Source organism: Lissotriton vulgaris, chromosome 10 (genome assembly GCF_964263255.1).
Source record: "Lissotriton vulgaris chromosome 10, aLisVul1.2, whole genome shotgun sequence".
Classification (NCBI taxonomy): domain Eukaryota; kingdom Metazoa; phylum Chordata; class Amphibia; order Caudata; family Salamandridae; genus Lissotriton; species Lissotriton vulgaris.
The window spans coordinates 644,342,171-644,363,732 of record NC_141698.1 but is presented as its reverse complement, the minus strand read 5'-3'; positions in this window follow the sequence as shown (position 1 = coordinate 644,363,732).

Below are 21,562 nucleotides of genomic sequence, written 5' to 3'. Positions count from 1 at the left end.
CAAATGGCTATTTTAAAGTGCTTTATGACGTTATGAGTACATTGACACTATGGATACAAATAAACGCTATGTCTGTACACAGTTACTTGCATCAGCTGCATAGGGCATCAAGTACCATCACATTTCTCTTACCTATGATGTTGCTTGTAGGCCTTTATTGAACCTTATATATAGAATTGGACATTTTCAGTATTATTATTCAAATTAAGATTTAGTTCTTTATGAAGCTCCCCTGTTTAAGCACTTAAATCGTCAAGCCAATGTTACAGATATGGAATCAGTTGATTGTTTTTTGAAACCCACAATGACATTAAATGCCACTTATGCTCACAGGAACAACTTGACTTGTTCCTTGACCGATGTTGAGAAGAATGTTTTAGATCTAGTTGAAGACATAAGAAGAGCAATGGATACTAGGTTGAAATTGGGGAATGTCCAAAAATATAGAAATAAATGGACTAAAGAAGAAGTAAAGCATCAAGAATCAGGAAACCTGGCAGCATTGGCACTAGATTGGAAACATAAAGGGAAATTATGTGTGCTTAGAGGTAAATCAGTAGTGCATATCAAATTTATGGGAAAGCATGTCTGTTATCACATGTCTGAATATATAGAAAATTGCTCATTATTCAGGGGAGTTCAGGATCCCGTTGTTCCTGGAATTTACATTGTTTGTGGAGACTATACTTATTTTATATTACCCCAAGGCTTGTATGGACCATGTTATTTAGGAATAGTGTTCTCAAAGATTTATCTTGCATAACACTTAGATGATCCTATATGGAGTTCACACACTAGAAGCAAATGAAGCAGTAGTAGTACACAAATAGTGGAAGACATATTTGGTGCATTGATTCCATCTGTAGGAGTAGTTTTGAATGATTTTAAAATTAGGAAATTGTCCATTACAGTTGTTAAGTTATCCACTAGTACTGCATGTTCTTTGTTGGCTGTGGAAACTGAATGATATCTGGCAGGTCGATGGTATTACATAATCGTCTTCCATTAGACATCCTTCTCATGAAGGAGTGCGGAATGTGCAAGATGTTGAAGGTTCAGCAATGCTGCACTTATATAACATAACATGTGTATTTGCAAAGCACCTCTTCACACTTTGAAATATTGGCGCTGTTGATTGTGTACCAGAATGGTAAGATGTTTATGTCTGAGAACGACAGTCTTAGTGCAATGCTTTGGGAATTTAGAGCAGTGTTGCAATAACACACAAATAGTATTTTGATAGGTTGCTGTCGGTGTGAACAGAGATAACATATGTTTGAATATCATGTTTCTTTTATGTTGGTGTTCTTAAAGTGTTAAATAAGAGTTGTTGAAGTTAGGCGTTAGCAGAGACCCCTTCTAGACATAGTACGGTACATACCTCTGTGTTTCCCCTACTCTTGTGTATGTAAAGCTTCATGCTAAACACATATTTCCTTTTCTTGTAGGCCTCATCTGGAGTCTGAATATGCTGGCACCTTCTACTTATATGCTCCCAAACTAGAGACCCTTAATAGATGATTTTATACTTGACCCATGTTAGAGTAGAGAAGAGAAGTTTCTTTGCGGAATACATGCTTTCTTTTATTTGTTATTATATGAATGAGGCTGTCGGGGCGTGGCTACAGCGCCAATGGCGGAGGTCGCCTGAGAGCTCGGCTCTGCGATCGAGCCACATTAATCCTGCCTAAGAAGCTCCAAGGGCTCCCCGATCCTCCACCGGGTGACAGAGTGGGGGCGCTGAGCGGAGTACCGTGAGAGGAGGGCTGCGGCGACGCGGGAGGGGAGAGAGCGGAGCCTGCTCGAGCGATCGCGGAGTGAGCGGCGCTGAATCCATCATGGCGCCCGCTCCGACGCGGAGGTGCTAGAGTGCCCGGCGGCCCTCGGAGGTCGAAGATCCGTAGGAGACCTGATCTCCGCTCCCCGTCCCTGGCGGTGCACAGCGGGAACCGGCTGCCTGGGTTGCCGGTGGCCCCGTTCGCTTTCAGGACATCACCGATCGAGGTGTCTGACCAGCGGGACCCCCGGGGCACTGCGGGACCGATGAACTAGGAGAGAGCTGCTACGGCCACGTCGAACCTGGGGCGGCTCCGGCCCCGCTGCCCGAGACCCTGTGCCCGCTAAAGAACTGACAACCGGGCCTAGGTTGGGGAACTGTGGAGGAGAGCGTGGAGGGATCGGGCTGGTTGCCGAGTGGACGTGGGCCGGAGGGGCTGGGGAAGGAGGCCTGCGGTCAAAGATGGCGGTGGAGGTAGCTTGAGGAGGCGGTGGTGCCTGACGGCGCATGGAGAACTGAGAGAGGCCCGTCTCCCCTTCCCGGCTGCGTCTTACCTCGGTGGGAGCGGGGCTCTGCCCCCTGCCTGGCCGGCCGCAGCGGAGCCCGATTAGTGCATGGATACGGAGAGCCCTGAGCCACGTGGCCATAGCGGTGGCTTCATTCTTGGCGCTCCTGCAGAGGCCGGTTGCTGGTGGGTCACCTATCCTGGACACTGAGACCCGAGCAGGACACCCACTGATTCTACGGCCTGAGCCAGAGGAAGGCCATACCGCTCCTCACTGTTGAGTTGAGCGCTGGTTGGCGGTTTGCGCCGGTGTCGGTCCTGGGACGGGGGCCGGCGGCGCCCCTCATCGTGGTACTTGTCTGTCTCGCGGCTGGTGTCCGGGGCCGCCATGGGTAAATCAAAGGGCTCTAAGGGGAATGCGCAGGCCACCTCTTACACGGAACTATCGGACAGGGGTGACCAGCTTGACCCGGAGATACCAACAGACCCGCACCTACAGCAACAATTGGACAAGATCTTGGCAGCCATAATGGATACAAGGTCAGCACTCCAACAAGACATTGCCCAGGTGGTGACGGGCCTGGGCTTACTCAGGGCTGACCATGGCAAGCTCTCGGACAGGGTCAAGGAAGTGGAGGTCTCGGTTGGAACCCTAGAACCGGCGCAAAAGACATTGGCTGTCGTCATGAAGGATGCCCTGGCTCGGATAGACGCTCTGGAGAGGAGGGCAGAGGACGCAGAAGGGAGCAACAGAAGGAACAACATCCGCGTAGTGGGCCTACCGGAAAAAGTTGAAGATGGCGACATGGTGACTTATCTAGAAAACTGGATCAAGACGGAAGTGGCGCCCGAGGGGCTCTCCTCCTTCTACACTCTGGAGCGGGCGCACAGAGTCCCGTCCAGCCCGCCGCAGCAGGGCCGTCCTCCACGCCCGGTAGTGGCGAGATTGTTGCACTTCCGTGACAGGGACCTGCTCCTCAAAAACGCCAGAAGGAACGGGCCATATCAGGTGGACAACAGCAAGGTGAACATTTTCCCGGACTACACCTATGAGACTCAACGCCAGCGGGCCTCCTTCTTGGCAATTAAACGCGAACTGCGCAACAAGAGTATTCAATATTCATTGCTCTTCCCAGCGAGGCTCCGCATCATCCTTGATGGCAAGACTAAATTCTTTATATAAATCAATAAAGGCTAGCTAGTTTAAGGGAAATGTAAGGGAGACTCTGGTACGTCAGCAGTGACAATATGTGGGAAAAACACTGTTTTCCTTTGAAAGCCCTCACCCACCGACCTAGTCGGTGGCATGCTTCATCATCGGGCCCACCACAGTGGCACCGAATGTGCCCCGGGTGTGCTTCAACGCCAGGTGACTGCGGAGCTGGTATGTTGCTGAGTGTGCAGTGAAGGGGTGTGAAGGTGAGAAATTAAAATGCTATCCAGGAGGTCCCAGCACCCGAGGGTATTAGCAATATTTAATGAACTGGGCCTCTGTTAGCAGGTTAAAAAGGCAATAGGACGTTTTAAGGGAGAGTTACAATGACCTCCAGCGTCCAGTGTGGTCTACATGTTTCAGCCAGTGCCTTTGTTATAAGCTGGCTTTCCTCAGGACCAAAAGGGGTGAAAGGTGCAAGTAATAATAAACTATATTAAGTGAGTGTTGTTATTTTCTCTATGTGTTGCGCACGCTAAGGCGCCGTAACTGTTAGAGGGGGATTCCCTCAAGCTTTTCTACACAGAACACATAGGACAAAGACAAGACGTACAAGGAAGAGTCATATTAGGTTTGCATTAAGTAAAAGAACCACTTTTAGCCGACTTATAAGGTGGTGTTCGACCTATATGCGGCTATAGTGAGCTCATTGGGTACTCCATAGAGCTTGTGAGGGTATATTAAACCGTTAGTGAGGGGTGGTGGGCTAAAAACGAAATCACAAGGTGAGGTACAGGAAAGTAGTGTTACTAAGTCCTCACTCTGTTATTTCAGTGTTAAAAGCCTCATGGGTCGCCTGGCAGAGAAAGAGACCCTGTAGGGAATAAAAATGAGACATACAAGGCTTGCTAACCTGTAGGGAGAGAAAGTTCTTACCCCATTTGCAGGAAAGAGGGTTACTCACGAGTAGTTCGGTCTGGTTCCTCCTAGGACCTATTCATCCATCCGCGGCGCCCGAAATGTAGTGACTGGGCCGCAATGTATGTCTTTTTATGCTCTTATCGTAATCTATTGCACCTGGTTAGGGTAGAAAGAGAAGGCGGTATGCGCGTAAAACGCCCTATCATGCTGCAACCAACTGCACATGTGCAGGGGAGCAGCGCGTGGGTTCGCGCATGCGCGGAAGCCATGGCGCGTCAATGCGCATGCGCAAGGAACGGGGCTCTGATGCGCATGCGCGGTGCATCGCCGTGTGAGCGCTGCAAGTGCTGGGATGTGTGGGCAGCCTGTAAGAGAACAGGTGTGAGTAGCGCTGGATATGCGCTAGCCAGAGTGTTGTAATAGACCCAGTATTGGGCACAATGAACAACCTGTGTGTTAACAGGTGTGTAGTAGCGCTGACTGTGCGCTACCCAGGGGGTCATTATGAACGAATAATAGGGCCACTGTGTAGAGAATGGGTAGTGCCCATCAAGTTAAGGAGATGGGATCACTATTTGGAGAAAAGGGGTCAGGGAGGGCGCTCATGCAAGGGGACAGGGGCACAAGTATCTCACATGCGTGCTGGGCGCTCCTGAGTAAGACAGGGGAGGTTATTGGCTCACAGCCCAAGTTGTATCAGTGGACATGTTATGGTTATACTGTTAGGCTATTCCATGGAATGGCATCGTTCAGGCCATGGATGTGTGTGGCTAGACGGTAGATCCAGCGCTGCTCTTTTTGTAGAAGGAATCTTTCATCTTTGGCATTGTCAAATTTTTCAATGACAGTCCAGGAGAAGTCATTTGGTGTGTGATTGTTGGTCAGAAAGTGATCTGTAAGTTTACTGATATTTTTCCCACATCTTATTGTACTCCTGTGTTCGGTCATTCTTGTGCGTACCTTGCGAGTGGTCATGCCAATGTATCTCAGGCCGCATCTGCACGTTATCAGGTAGACCAGGTTGGTGGAGTTACAGTTAGTGAAATTGCGTTGCGTCCAGGTTTTGCCCGGTTCCAAATTGAGGGTTTTGGACGGAGATGTAAGGTGGCATACGCTGCAGTTGTTACAGGGTTGGTGTCCGATGATCTTGGGCAGGCCCCATGCATTGACAATTGTGTTGTCTCTGTTCTGATTGGTAGTGCGTGGCCTGGTGTTGACTAGCTGGTCTCTTAGGTTGGTAGATCTTTTGTAAGCAATGCGTGGTTTTTCCCATTGTCTTGTGCCAGAGTTAATGATTTTCCAGTGCCGTTGTATGATGTTGGAAACTTGGTTCGATGCTGTGTTGTACGTTGTTACACAGGTGAGGACTGGTTCTTCCTCGGGTTTGTCGTAGTTTTCCAGGAGGGCTTCTCGATTTTGATTTCTTGCTCTTTTGCGGGTTTGGTTTAATATCCTAGTGGGGTAACCACGGTCCCTCAGTTTGTGTACTAGGTCATTGGACTGTTGTTTATAGTCCTTTATGTTGCTGCAATTGCGCCTGATACGTAGAAACTGCCCGTAGGGCAAGTTTTCCCTCAGGTGACGAGGGTGAAAACTGTCAAACCTTAGCAGTGAGTTCCTTGCTGTGGGTTTGTAGTAGGTGGTGGTGGTAAGCTTCCCATGGTCAGGTTTGATGTTTAGGTCCAGGAAGGGTAGTTCAGTGGTACTGCTGGTGCATGTGAAGCGTAGGTAGGGGTCCAGTTGGTTGACCCAAAGCATGAAGCTGTCTAGTGATTTTTGGTCTCCTTTCCATATTAAGAGTATATCGTCGATATACCGACGCCACATACGTATGTTGGCAGAGAAGGGGTTGGTAGGTTGTTGTACGTGGGTGTCTTCAAAGTGGGCCACGTACAATCCTGCCACACTGGGGGCAAAAACACTGCCCATGGATGTTCCATTCGTCTGTAAGTAGTACGTACCTTCATATTCAAAATAGTTCTCTTTGAGAGCCAGAGCCGCGCAGTCTAAGATGAAGTTACGGGGGGTGTTGTACTCCCAGGGGCTTGTCATTAGGACATCATGTAACACTTGGAGTGTAGCGTCCTGTGGTAGGCTAGTATATAGGCTTTCTATGTCTAGTCCTGCCATGAGTTCTGTGGTGGGGTCAAAGTCAATATCTTGAATCACACTAAGGAGGTGTTTGGTGTCTTTAATGTAAGAGGGGGTCTTTTGAACAAGTGGGTTTAGGAAAAAATCACAGAACCGTGATAGTGGCTCTAGGAGTGACTTGATCCCTGATACGATGGGTCTCCCGGGTGGTGGAGAGATACCTTTATGTATCTTGGGGACCGTGTAGAAGTAAGGGGTCTTTATTTCTTTGGGACAAAGGTAGTCCGCCTCTTGTTTAGAGATGACTAGGTCGGTGGGTGAGGGCTTTCAAAGGAAAACAGTGTTTTTCCCACATATTGTCACTGCTGACGTACCAGAGTCTCCCTTACATTTCCCTTAAACTAGCTAGCCTTTATTGATTTATATATATAAACTGGGGATACAGGCTAGCTTATCTAGTCCTCTCTCTCTTGTTGATCTTGTTGATCTGTATAAGACTAAATTCTTTGACACCCCTGACGATGCTTGTAGCTGGCTGGAACTCTATAGGGCTGGCAAAGACGGACCGGACTCTTCTTTCCCGGCTGTCTCGGAGGTTGGACTACAGCGGAGGTCTAAGAGGATCCGTAATCGCCGAGGTGGATTTGGCCGTCCCTCGAATGTGGTGACTACGGCGGAACGGCGTGGTGTGTTGGAAATGCTATCCAGCATATCGGGTTCACAGGGTGGACCAGTGACCAAAGAATCAGAACCTGGAGGTGGTGGAGGACATACAGACACGGAGGACTCTGAGGTTGATAATGTGACCCTCCCTGTGGTCACCCCAAACACGGCGGAAGAACTGCTTGATGGCCGAGGGTGAGCTTGGGTGAATCATTCCCGGCGGGGGTGGGAGCGCTGTGCTGTGTAAAGTAATGACCCCTGCTGAGACTGTCGGACAATTGGCTGATTCATGGGTTGGGGACAAGCCTGGGGTTTGCACATGTACCTTGTGGCTCAATCTCTCCTAGACGGCCTGAGTGTGAGAGGACCCTCCTATCGGTGCTTGGCCCCTCCTTTGCCCCTAAGGCATACCTGCGGTGGCTACCGTCAGGATAGCTTTCTAGTTTTTGGACATGGCTTGGATGGGAACTGGGGGGCAATCTCTGGGTCCTTTTCTGGGGGGGAGGGGGGGGAAGTTATGGTTGGGGGTTCACTTGTTCTGGTTAGGGGGGAGGGACGCCGTCAGTGCAGAGCGATTACTGCTTAGTATCCTGTTTGAGCGAGCTGGGTAGGGACATACCGAAACGCAATGGGACAATGGTTGAACTGTCTAATCTGAAATGCATTACTTGGAACGTGCGCGGGCTGCACACTATGTCCAGGCGTCACAAAGTACATGCTTACCTGAAGCGAGGGGTATTCAGATTGCGCTGTTACAGGAAACGCACCTCACGAAGGAGGAGGGTTTGGCCCTACAGCGTAGATGGAGGGGACAGATCTATAACACCACATATTCGGCTTATGCTAGGGGCGCGCTAATTTGGGTGCGGGCCGGGGTTCCCCTGCAGGTGACGAAACACACGTGGACCCTGAGGGAAGGTTTGTTGCTATTGCAGGTAGATTAGGGGGGAGAGAGCTGAACATCTGTAGCATTTATGCACCCAATGTGGACCAACTAGCCTTCTTCGCGGCGCTCTCGGGATCACTGGCCCATCACCTGGCGGGGCCCCTTTGGATCGGGGGCGACTTCAATTCGGTGGTGGATGTGGATCTCGACAGATCTCATCCCCCCTAGTGAATTCACCTACGTGCCGAGTAGCTAAGGGTAGACCGGACTGGCAGACTAAATGGGGGCTGACGGATATATGGCGGGCCCAACACCCATACGCCCGGGACTATTCCCACTTCTCTGGAATGTATGCGCTGCACGTGCGGCTGGATGCTCTGTTAGGGTCGGTGGATTTGGTGTCCGTGGCTGTGAGATCCGAGTATCTGGCAAGGACTATCTCCGACCACAATCCTCTACTGGCTGACCTCAGGTGGTTCCCGGGTACCCCCTGCGTCCCAACATGGAGGCTGCGGCCTGAGTTGCTGGAGGACCAGGTGTTTCGGACTGAACTGGAGGACAGGATCACTACCTACTTCGCGGAAAATGAGGGTACGACTGAAGCTAGGGCCACCGAATGGGACGCCTTCAAGGTGGTTATGAGGGGCTACTGCATAGCTAAGAAAGTGGGGATTCGTCGAGTCCTCTTAGAGGACCTAGACAAAGCAGACCAGAATCTTCGAGAGTGGGAGCTGCGACGCCCCGGCAGACCAGAGCTCCAGGAGCGGGTAGCAGCCGCGAGGGAGGTGGTAGCAGTGGAGGTTGAAAGGTTGCGCAGTTTTGATTACAAAGCCTATCTCACTAGATCGCTCGTGGAGGGAGATAAATCGGGGGCGCTCTTGGCCTGGCTGTCTAACCCCACGAGACGTACCTCTCCCACGGTGGCCATGCGCAACGCAGTGGGAGTGGAGGTCTATACCCAGCCGGAAATCCCTGGATGCTTCACGACCTACTATGAGGATTTATATCAGAGTAGAGCGGACGGGGATGCTGACCCCATTAACACCTTCCTGCGGGACCTGCCTATCCCTACCCTGGAGCCCGAGCACGCCAAGGTGTTGGGGAGAGAGGTGGAGCTGGGGGAGATCCGCAGCGCCATCAAGCGCATGGCACGCAACAAAACTCTGGGTCTTGATGGACTCCCGGTAGAGTTTTACGCCACCTATGTGGACCTCTTAGCCCCGCGCCTGCTGCTGACCTACAAAGAGGCGAAGCACCTGGGATACCTCCCGGGCTCGATGCGCGAGGCCCTAGTGGTCCCCCTGCTCAAACCGGATAGGGAGGCTAGTGATCCGGCGTCCTATAGGCCGCTTTCGATGCTCACAGTAGATTATAAGATATTGAGCAGCATTCTAGCGTCGAGATTGTTGGGGCACATGGGCTTCTTGGTACATAGAGACCAAGCGGGGTTTATTCCCAAGCGTAACACCACAATGAACATCCGTCGCCTGCTTCGCCTGCTGGAGGATAGCCATGAGGAGGCTTCCCAACCCATGATTCTATCGATCGACCTGGAGAAGGCTTTTGATAGCTTAGAATGGGAATACCTCTATAGAGTGCTTGGTTCGTTTGGATTGGGGGAAGGTTTCTTGCGCTGGATCGCGGTGCTTTATGCCTCGGCGGTGGCGAGAGTAAGATCGGGTCCGTTGATCTCCCGGCAATACCCGGTGGAGCGCGGCACGAGACAAGGTTGCTCGCTGTCTCCTCTACTATTTGCGCTGGCAGTGGAACCCCTGGCACTGTCGGTTCGCACCGGACCCACTACAGGGGATTGCGTACCTTATTGGGGCAACAGTTCATCTCCCTCTATGCTGATGACCTGCTGTTGTTCCTGGAAGATGCTGGGAGGCACTGGCTGCCGCCGATGCAGTACTCACGACTTTTGGTGCGTTATCGGGCCTTAAAGTAAACTGGTCGAAGACATGTTTGTTCCCGGTTCGTAGTGGGGAACCCCAACCTGATACGACTAGGGCGATTCGTTGGGCGCCCAGCTGCTTTAAATATCTGGGAGTCTATATTTACCACTCGCCCGCCGGTGTCCTGGTGGGCAACGTCTCTCGTTGCGTCCGGGCATTAAAAGGTAGCATGTCATTCTGGGCTACTTTGCCGCTGTCGGTGGCGGGACGAATAGCGCTGCTCAAGATGGTGGCGCTTCCCCGACTCCTTTATTATTTCAGAACGTTACCGATATGGATTCCACCGGCTGAATTTAGGAACTTGAAATCGCTCATAGTTGCATTCCTCTGGGGATGGGGCCACCGCAGGGTGGCGCTTCAGACCCTAATGAGACCAAAGGCGGAGGGGGGGTTGGCAGTTCCAGATTTCGAGACGTACTATCTGGCTGCCCAACTACAGACTTACACTCAGGAGGTGGCACGGGAATTCCGGGGACCGGAGGAGGAGAGGGGCCTGGGTATTCCCCGGCACGTTCTCTCTTACATCGCGTTGCGGCAGAAGATAGCAGTGAGGGACCTCACGCAGGAGGAACGCACTATTAGATCGTGCTGGAATCGTGCTCAGCGCAAGCTGGGAATAGGCCACCCATATGCCCCCGAGATCCCACTGGGAATGCTCACTGCGCTTCTCCATGGTGGAGATTGGTCCCAATTGCATACCTGGTAGGAAGCGGGTATACAGGTCATAGGAGACCTGTATGAGGATGGAGTACTCTTACCCTTCCAGACACTATTGGATCGCTTTGACATCTCCCAAGGCGACTTCCTACTGCACGCGGCAATCACGAGAGCGCTGCAGACGCATTGGCGGACCGGTCTTGAGGAACTGCCGTTGTCCTTGACGTGCCAATATGTGATGATGGCAGCCGGAACGGTCAAAGCCGAAACGTGCTTATACAATAGGATGACCCAGGAGCAGTTAACTCCACTGGAGACACTTAGGATCAAATGGGAGACGGACATAGGGAGGCTCATTCCGGAGACCACATGGGCTCAGCTAATGCGCCGGGCCTGGAAGAGCATGCGCAATGCTCGGTTCCAATTGGTCCACTTTTATATTCTGCACTGTGCATATCTCACCCCGGAAAAGCTACAGAAGTACTTTGCCTCTGACACCGCGGCTAGCCCGAGATGCCGGACACTCGGAGGGGACCTGGCCCACATGCTATGGTCTTGCTCTGCCCTGACCTCTTATTGGACGATGGTGGGGGACACCCTTGAAGAGGTAACAGGGCGAACCCTCCAGTTTGACATCATAGTAGCGCTTCTGCACTGGTTCCCGCACACCCCCAAGACACGGGTGACTAGTAAGTTTATCGACATGGGACTACTTTTGGCGAAACGGGAAATAACGCGGCGCTGGAAGGCACGAGTTGGTCCAACGGGCACTAAATGGCGCACTGAATTCCTCAAATGGCGGAGGGGAGAGCACTCTCCGCTATCAACTAGCGAGGTGGCAGCAAAATGAAAAAGCACTGGACTCTGCACAGGTGTGGGAAATATTAGTACAAGCCCTGCGCGATCACGACTCCCCTAGCGACACGGAGAGTGATGCTGCTGAACTACCTGCGTCCCAGTAATGCGATAGGTTTCTTACATACTCCTACACACTATGGATAGTTTCCTCCTACACGCTCACAGATGAACTGCTACTGCATTGATGGGGGGGGGGGGTTGATGGGCGGACAACACATATAGATTACCCCACGAACGCTCGATCCTATGTCTGTGTTGTTTAGCCTCCAAATCGTTGGGTTAGTTTTGCTGCACTAGGGGAGGGGGGTGAGGGGGGCTGTTTCTTGGTTTTTCTTTCCTTTTATCAGGTTTTCTTTATTTACAACGAAACTAAAAGCAGAGCTGAGCTGCAGCGTGAAGGATGTCTGTGTTGGGCTTTATGCTGGGCCAGTGTACATACGTCGTTTACAATTTGCCGCCCGACCTCCGGGTTGTGGGCTGAATGGCTGTGTATCAGTACTGCAATAAAAATACATTTAAAAAAAATAAATAAAAAAATAAATGAATGTGGCTGTCGCAATTCTGCATACTATTCTACGGCATCTCAACCAGCCGAGATATTTTACTTTGCCTATTGTACTAATGTCCTTATGAACCTGCATATGGTTAGTGTATTGACTAAATTGATGGGTGATTCAAATAAAACCCTTTAATCATATCCATTGATTCCTTCTACTCATTGTAGAGTGACATGGGATCCACAAGTTGAATTCTATAGTTAATGTTTCTTCCCCTTCAATGATTCATTTCAGCTATAAATATCTATTAAATCTGTAAGTACAATCTTTGACAAATAGGTCTAGAAAGATACTCCTACAAGGCCCAGGACGTTCCAGCAGGAGAATGGGCATTAAGTAGGGAGAAACAAATGAAATTTACTGGGGGCCATATTCATGACCCAGTTTGCATTGCTCTTGCACCACGTAACGTGGTGCAAGAGCAACACAAACCGTAAGTCAGATTTTTAAAGCCATGCAAGGCTACTTAGTGTGGCTTTGAGTGACTCCAAAAAACTGGAGTAACACAACACAGTGCAAATCTCTGTGTTGTGTTACTCTGACCTGGGAAGGCGTCCCATGGTCATTCAGTAGGTATTCCCATGCAACCCTCATGCTTTTTGAGGCATTCCCAAATTTACAAGCCTTGTAAACCTGGAAATGCTGCAAAAAGATAAGCCTCCTCATGAGAGGTGTAATGAGGAGAAATGTCTGTATTTCTTCTCTTTCCTCTTTCTAAGTGTGCTGCATTCTGCAGCACACAAAGAGGAATATGCCTCTAAGGTGCTCCTTACTGCACACAAACAGTCCTGCATGCAACGCATGAATCCTTACTCCATGGTGCAAAGGTGCCTGTGTTGGCGCTAGGCTGGCTGTTCATTGTGCACCAGAGCAAGGGGAAAAGTCAAGAATATGCAGCATGCCTTAAATATGCTGTATTCCTGCCCTTTCCCAAACGACGCAGTGCAGCACAGCAAGGTGACTTGCTGTGCTGCTCTGTGCCACTCTTTCATAAATATGCCCCTAGGCTGGATGAGTAGCTAATAGAAAATTTAGCTGACTGAGAAGAATTAGTACAAAAATTCAGGGGCAACAAAAGTGTGCATACACAATACTGGAAAGCATGGAATGGGGTTGAAGAAGAAGAATAGAGACTTGGGACTTTTAATTAAAACGTAAGAGCAAAGAAAAATTTGGAGAGGGAAAGCCGAACAGAACGGGAGGTATTAATGAAGGAAAGGGATGAGAGGCCTGAATAATTGGAAATTTACATGTAAAAGACAAAGTGGCATATTTACTTACGTTTTCGATAGAGCCTGCGTCACAAAAAAAGTGAGACAACGTTTATTTGGAAAGATGGCTGATGGGAATGCAAAGTAGCCCTTCCCGCTGTTTTACATTACTATGAATTTAGGTGGCGATCCATGGATCAATAAGGCATACGTAGTAAAAAGGGAATATTATCATGAAGCAAAACTTTCTAGAGAAGCGCATTAACACAAACACATCCGGTGGCAATGTTGATTTATTCCCATGAAAAAAACAGTTACCCTATTGCTTCATTGCTTGCTAATGAGTCTGATTAGAATATAACTTTTCTATAGAAAGCCCCATGGCACCACTTCCCTTGCTACTGCAGTGATATATTATAATTCCCCAATCAAAAGTGATGATGAAACAGATTTTCTAACTAACCCTCAGGCACCAAAACAAATTTTAAATTAGGAAACGGTAGAGCAACAAAGTTCCAAAATGTCAAGCCTACGCGATACTACGTCATTCAAAACACATAAAAAAGTCAAATAGAAAGCACTGCGTGAGTTTTTGAAAATCACAGCTTAATGTCGAAGATAAACGGTTCTCGCACTCCTACGTTTTGTCGGGCATTTAATTTTTTTTAATGTGAGTTCTAATGTTAAAATGAGTATATACCTAAATAATCACATTAATGACAGCGTTTAGTGGGAACGAACAGTCCCTGATTGGTGAATGAACGTGGTGAAATGAAATTACGCACCGGTTTTGAGAGAACATTTTAATTAGATCTCCAGAGCTGCGGAGTTCTGATGTTCAGTAAAAGTCTGAGAAAAAGTGAAGAAAGTATTCGGGCGCAGACGTCAGCGGTGAAGTCATCCATGTAGGTCTGAAATGATTGGGGTAAACATTCTGAACCTAGACAGGACAGAACACGGAAATGAAAGGTAAGAATTGAAAGATGCCACGGTTATTATACGAGCAAACGCCTATATTTAACGCAATGATTGCGCCTGCATAGTAAGGAACGATGTATGGACGTCACAGTATTCTTAAGAAAGCTCTACAACTGAAACATATTTTTTTAGTAACTATTGCCCAAACAAGACCAAAAAAAACGACGTAGATTTTGTTTGTGCAATCTGAGTTTTCCTTTATCCTTCAATACATTTAGGCCAGATTTACCAAAGTTTCACGCAAGGTTGCCACTTTTCGATGAAAAAAATACAGTCCATTTAAGTGATTTGCCCAGAATCACAGGATGTTGAGCGTCGTTGCCGATACTTGAACCCTGATCGCCAGATTTGAGGTCAACCATCCTAGCCATTGGGCTATATCTTCCCCCTATTTGTATTTGCTATTTCAAGTATGTGTAGACAAGGGCTAAAAATGCCAGCTTTTGGTTATTTTGCTTATTTTTGTACATGCCCTTCCATTAATATATCGGTGGTGGTGGTGGTAGAAAACAGGTCAAGTGGCAAACCTAAACGCAATACTGCAAGGGAACCTGCTGCGCAGGGAAAGAGAAGGGGAGGACAGAAATGTTTGATATGGCACACTTTTGCTCTCTTCTTATGCTGGAGCGCTTGTGGCAGCCTAGCCCAAGCCAGGTACCCTTGGGTCACAACACAAGGATGCCTGTGTTGTGGTCAGAATAGGTTTTGGTCAGCAATGGGTACCTTTCATCACAAAAACTATTCTTAGAGACATATTCCTCTTTGTATGCGTGCAACAGATTTAGCAGGGACAAATACATATAAATATCTCCTCGTTATGCACAGTCATATGCACACACCATTTTGGCACAAACCACGTTTACAAACTTTAGTAAATCTGTGTTTGCTTCAAGATACATACTCCACCCATCTACGTGTAGCTTTTTGATATTCTTTGTTTACAAAGCCATGCACATTGCCCTTTGCATGGCTTTGTAAATCCTAAAATACATTTTACGTTATAGTTGAGCTAACAAAGTGGTAGATCCATGTCCCAAAATGTTAGCAAATCTGGGCCTTATTGTCTTATTGTAGGTGCACTTTGGTGCACTTTGTGCTGTTAGCCATTTTGTGGAATCAATTTAGCTTCAGCCTCATGCCCACAAAGAAGTACACTTTAAACATCTTTCTTGTGTAAGGCAGGAGGGACCCCCAACAGTTTAGATAATACAAGTCTTCTAATTCTTGATATGGGGCTTTCTCTCTTGGTATATATAACTTTGGAAGTGGAGCAAGTCCATTAGGATATAATACTGCTTCATCTCTTCCTCCTCCCTCTATGATCTTTTCACAATAAAGGGAGCTACAACTTGCCTTAAATTTTCAATAGCTACCAATCAATTTTTTAAAGTGATAAAGAAAAGCTGATTTTGCTTTGTCTGCCTCATGCCAAGAAAACAAGGACTCCATGATGAACATGGGGGATCGGCTGCTCCAGACCCTTATGGTGCACTGTGTGACCTAGTGAATGTGATGCATTCAATGTATTATTGCAGTGTGCCAGACTGCACAGACTACAGGAATAGGCCAGGGTAGTTGTAAAGTGTTGTATAGTGGGAGGATGGAGTTAGTATACAGGTTGCTTGTTGCCTGGTTGCCTTCCATGTTTCAGCCCTAGGCTCTAATCACCTTTCCACATGGTGTTTGAGTAGATTGTAAATCAGAATATAGAGGACAGACATATCAACGTCCGAAAATATTGTGGCAATAATATCGATTACTGAAATAAAGTGAAGGTAAGTGAAAATTGGTAACTACCAATTTACTATTTTAACTCCATACGATATTGTGACCACAATACCTTGGCAAGTTGACATTTAAATGTTAATATCCTGGTAGAGAGCCATTATTTGACCCCTTTACATAATGACACAGGTGGACTAGCCTCCCCCCTAGCAAGATAGGAGACTACGCTGGTCATGCTAGATCCAGGATGGAGAGGGTCTGCGTATTCCAGGGCCACATCCGAGCCCTGGACTGGTACTTTCTGTGCCAGCTGACCTGGAAGCTATGTACTTCTTCATTGACTCGTTCAGCAAACCACCTGTTTGTTCCCTGTGCTCTACACTCTTGATAATTGCAATGACTGGGTGCAACCTGTTCCCTCAAAACAGAAAATACCTCTGCTGTTTTGAAGGGAAACCTCATCGACAAGTGCTCATCTATAGCACGTTTCTGAAATTTCTGAAGTATAACATGGCAAATTAGCACATGTGGCTGTGATGAGAACTGGTGTGGCACTGGCAGTCTAAAAGAGAAGGGAGCAAGTAGAATAATGTCAATGGTACATTGTGTGTTACTAAAATATTAAAGTATTGGATGCTCCGGGCAGATTTACTAACTTTTCACACAATGCAGCACAGTGCAGCAACCAAAGCTGTTCCAGTGCAAGAAAGGGAGAGAGTAAAACAGCTCCATATCTATTAAGATATCTATTGTTTTCCTCACTCCTCACACTAGCATATTTTAGGCTGCCATGCCCAAGGTGACTCTTCCAGTAAAAGAACTTTACTTCAATGTTTTCTCAATTTCTATGTGTGACATAGTGTAAAGTGCTCCATATGTATTCCTGCCTCAAGGTGTAAGCCTTTGGTGCAAATACCTGTCTACCAATGTTGTTAGAGAGGGATTTGCATTAAAACCCATAGATAATTTCATGAGAATGCCCGTGTACTAGCCCTGCAATGCTGCCTTCAAGCAAGGTAGCACAGTGAACTACTTTGCTTTACTTTGGTAAACATTCTGAGGTAAATCCTCATTTGCTTTGCAAAGTAATTACCACTGCTACACTTTTCATGGGGTTTGCTATACAAAGTAATACAAACCTGACTCAAAGTATTGTTACATTTAGGCCCGTGTGCCTGGAACAGACAAATGAAGCTTCAATGATGGGGGGATTTCAGACTGACCAGCTAAGACAATAAGGCTCACCTGTGTTGTTAAGGGACCTGATAGAGGTGGAAAGGTAGCATTGGTCTCTGAATCCAAGAAAAGCTAATGTGAAACGGAACCGCATTCTGAGAGGGGATTACATTCAGGATTTTGTGTGATCTGTGCTGAAACGTTTATAAGATGCTGTTGTGTCCTGGTGTGTGTACCACAGAGCTGGAATAAATGGCTAGCAGAGTGGGGAGAAATTGGAGGTATGAACTTTTTGTGTGTGCTGTGATGCATTGGCATCAAAAGGGAGATCTAACAAAGTAAGACACCACTTGCTTCACTAGATAGGAGGCAGTCATCTTGGCCTCATCAGTGCATGTATGTTCTATGGTTTTGTTCATTGAGTTGTTGCAATACTTTAAGCAGACTGCACACCCAGCCAAATAATATAAAAGGAAGACTTGATAGCCACAGACTCTAAATAGTAGAAATACATCCTGGATGGTTTATGTATTTGAAAACTGCAAGACTGCTAGAACTCTCAACCACCATTTTCCACTTCTCTTTCCTCTTTACAGCCTTTTGCTAGAAATTCGCAGCTTTTGGGAGCAACATAAGAGACAGTAACTCCCTTTGGGCGGAACAAAATCTTCATTGTTCCGTTAAGGTATGCAGGTGTGAAGCCATCTAATAATTTTTATTAGTTCTTTTTGGTGCTAATGTTGTTTAGCTAGAGACAGGAAGAGAGTGTTGAAGGACAAATACAGTAACATGCCGAATTACCATAATAATGTGCTGTTCATCCTTTTACATAGACTGATTGTCACTGTTGTTGCTATCTTGTTTGTTCTTCTAGTTACTGCTATACACGTTATACCATAGGGTAGGATTTTAATCTTCTTACTTTAAACAAAAAATATAAAGATATATGATTGGTGTGTCTCCTTCACTATGTCTATTCATGGTGAAAGAGGGATTGGAGCCTACAAACCACAACTCCTTCTGTGAATCTCCAAAGAATGATCATTGCTTAGAACACACCATCACCAATGAATGTGCTGGATGTTTGTGGGTTTATAGTTCGCTGAGTTCTCTGTTTTAGGATTGGTACCTTGGCTAAGACCTTGAAACCAAAGAGTCTTGGGAGCCCCCAACTCAGGAAATATTCTGGATAAATCCCAAAAATGTATAAAAAGTCTTAATCCGAACTATTACCCTCTGTCAGCCAAGCATCTACAAATATTAATTGACACCAATTAATACTACTCAATCCCTCGTACCTAAGTCCTATCTCCTTGCACTTCAGATCATAGATAAATGTGGCTGCTCTGTGATCGACTCCCCCTCAACCCTATGAGAGTTTTCATTATTTCCTCTATTTCTCTGAACAATGACAAGCAGCACCAGCATTTAAGCAATGTCCAACATAAATGTCTCATCTTGGTAAATGTCCTATTGCCATATGCCATTTGTAGAACTTCTCCTCTCTCACTCCCCTTGTTGTAGGAGGTAACAGTAATAATTTAATTTCTTTGGATTGTTGAGATACTTTGGGACATATGCACAAGCCCCTATCTCCACAGCAACATCACTTTTTGTGACGTTCACCTGGCGATAGGGGTCTTGCCTTATGTACAAGGCAGCGTTAAGCCACTTACTGCCTTGTACATAAGGCACCCTTTCACGCTATGTTTAGCATGAAAGGGGAGTGCAGTGGGTTTTGTGGTGGGCATTCCACTGCAACACTCATTGTATTTGACGCTGCCCCCTATGTACAAGGGTGGAGTACATAGGAGGCAGCATCAAAGTTAAGACCAGGAAAATCCCGGTCTTAAGTTGGCAAAACAAGGAGAAATGCATTATTTCTCCTCGTTTTTGCTTTTTCCATGCACACATCGAAAAAAGCAAGATGCCATTGTTTGTTTAGATACAGGAAAGTGTCCCATCCTGTACATAAACAAACCTTTTTAAAAAATGCCCTTTTATAACTTTCATGTGTGCTGCATGAAGCCGCACACATGAAAGTTACAAAATAGCATTTAAGTATTGTTTATGTGCAGGAAAGGACACCTTCCTACACATAACCTGTTAGAACTGGGGGTCTCTAGTTGGCAGAGGTAGGTACCACTGTCTAAATAGGGATCCTTTCTTCTAGTCAGGGTAAGGAGGAAACACTCTTTAGATAACCTCTGCTCACCCCCTTGGTAGCTTGGCACAAGCAGTCAGGCTTATCAAAGGCAATGTGTAAAGTATTTGTACCAACACTCATAGTAACACAGTGAAAGCACCACAAACTGACTCCACAACAGTTTAGAAAAAAAAGGTATTTAATCTAAAGTACACAAGACCAAAACGACAAAAATCTAACATACACAGTTCAAGAATATGGTCGCAAAAAGAGTTCTTAAGGTTCCGATAAAATAAGCCAAAGTTGCGTGAAAAGCTCACAGTTGCGTCACGTTTTGCCAACAGTACCTTTTAAAAGTGACGATCTCACCCAGCGACCACAGGCTCTGCGACGACACTCGCAGCGATGGTAATCTTCCCGCACCGGTGTGGTGCGTCCCACAAACGAAGGATGCAACGGCTCTGGCAGCGGCAACAGGCGCTGCGACGATCTGGGCCTTCGTAGCGGCAGGAATTTCCTCGCACTGTCGGGGATGCGCTTCGCAAGCTAGCGATGCAACAAAACTTGCAGAAAGTCTTTAAAAGCTTGGTTTCCAGCCTCCCAACACAAGTACAACTTCCAGAGGCACCACAACTGGCCCAAGCACTCTAGCAAGGACAGAAATCTCTCAGCAGAGTTCAGGGAAGCTGGGGGTGAAGTCCTTTTGTTCTTGGGACTTCAAAAACAGGGAGCCAGCTCTTCTCAGGCCCTTGGAGATTCCTTCAAGACAGGGGACAAGCACAAAACAAAGTCCTTCCCCTCTCCTTGGCAGCAAAGCAACAGCAGGTCAGTCCACCAGAGCAACAGCAGGACAGTTTTCCTTCTTCAGTTTCAGCTTTCTCCTTGGCAGAGGTTCCTTCTTGATTCCAGGATGATCTAATTTTCTGTAGTCTGAGGTCCTGTACTTATACCCCAAAAAGTATTTTTTCCCTTTGTGCAGGAGGGCTCTGAGCCCGGTCTGAACCAGTTCTGGGTGTTCCTTGAGCACTTTGTTTTCCTGGCCTCTCCTTTCCTTTCAGATAGAGGGGCAGGGTCGTCAGCCGCCCAGCATGAGGTGGAGCCAGCATTGTCGGGGGGAAAGCAAAGCCCTGGAGCACTTTGTTGACACTTTGTTGACATAATTGCTTCTCTCCTTTCACAGTGCAGGGCAGAGACATCAGACGCACCACAAGGGGTGGAGGCAGCACTGTGGGGGGGCAGGCACAGTCCTATTCAGGTCCCAGGTGCAACTCCTCCCTCAGATGCTGATCTCTCTATTCACCACTGGGTGGACTCATTCTGTCTCCTGGAATCCCCCAGCCTTGTCACTCACGAACCAGACAGTCAATTCACAAACAGGCCAAGGCACACAGAAAGGTCAGGCAAGAGAACAGCTACTTTTCTAAAAGTGCTGTTCTCAAACACAGGATTTAAAAACCACCTTTCCTAAAAGATGTGTTATTAAATTCTGAGTCCTGGGATACAGACTTTTATGTCCTATCTTGCTCTTATGGGAAGATATGCTGGTAGCCACTGTAGCCAGCATTCCCCATGATAGCTTAAGGGGCAAGATAGCCTTACAATAGTGAAAAACGAAAATGGCTGTAATTCACTACCAGATCATGTCACCTTCACAAGTACATGCTCTACCTTTCACATACACTGCACCCTGCCCAAGGGAGTACCTTGGGCTTTCCATAAGGGTGACCAATGTGTACAGAAAGGGAAGGGTTAGGCCTGGCCAGTGGGGACACTGACCAGGAGAACATGGCAGTTCACAGACTGCACACAGGCACTGCGGTGGCAGGCCTGAGACACTATTTTAGGGCTACTCATGTGGGTGGCACAATCAGTGCTGCAGGCCCACTAGTAGCATTGGTTATCACCAGCCCTGGCACACTCAGTGCACTTGACTAGGGACTTCTTGGTGATACAAATATGCCATAGATAACCAATCATCATAACAATTTACACTGGGAGCACTTGCACTTCGACAATGAACAGCAGTGGCAAAGTGCCCAAAGCATCTAAACCAATAAAAACGAAATCCAGCACAGCATCAAAAATACAGGAGGTAGAGGCAAAAAGATAGGGAGAAACCACGCCAAAGATGCCAGGTCTAACATAACCAATCCTCTCCTGCACGCAGACACCCTTGCACTCTGGTGCAGGGTGCATGCGTTGGCGCTAAGTTGTTAAACTTAGTGCCATTGCAGGGGGAAACGCAAGGCTGCACCACAATCTTGTAAATATGGTGCAGCCTTGCGTTTCCGAAGTGGCGGAGT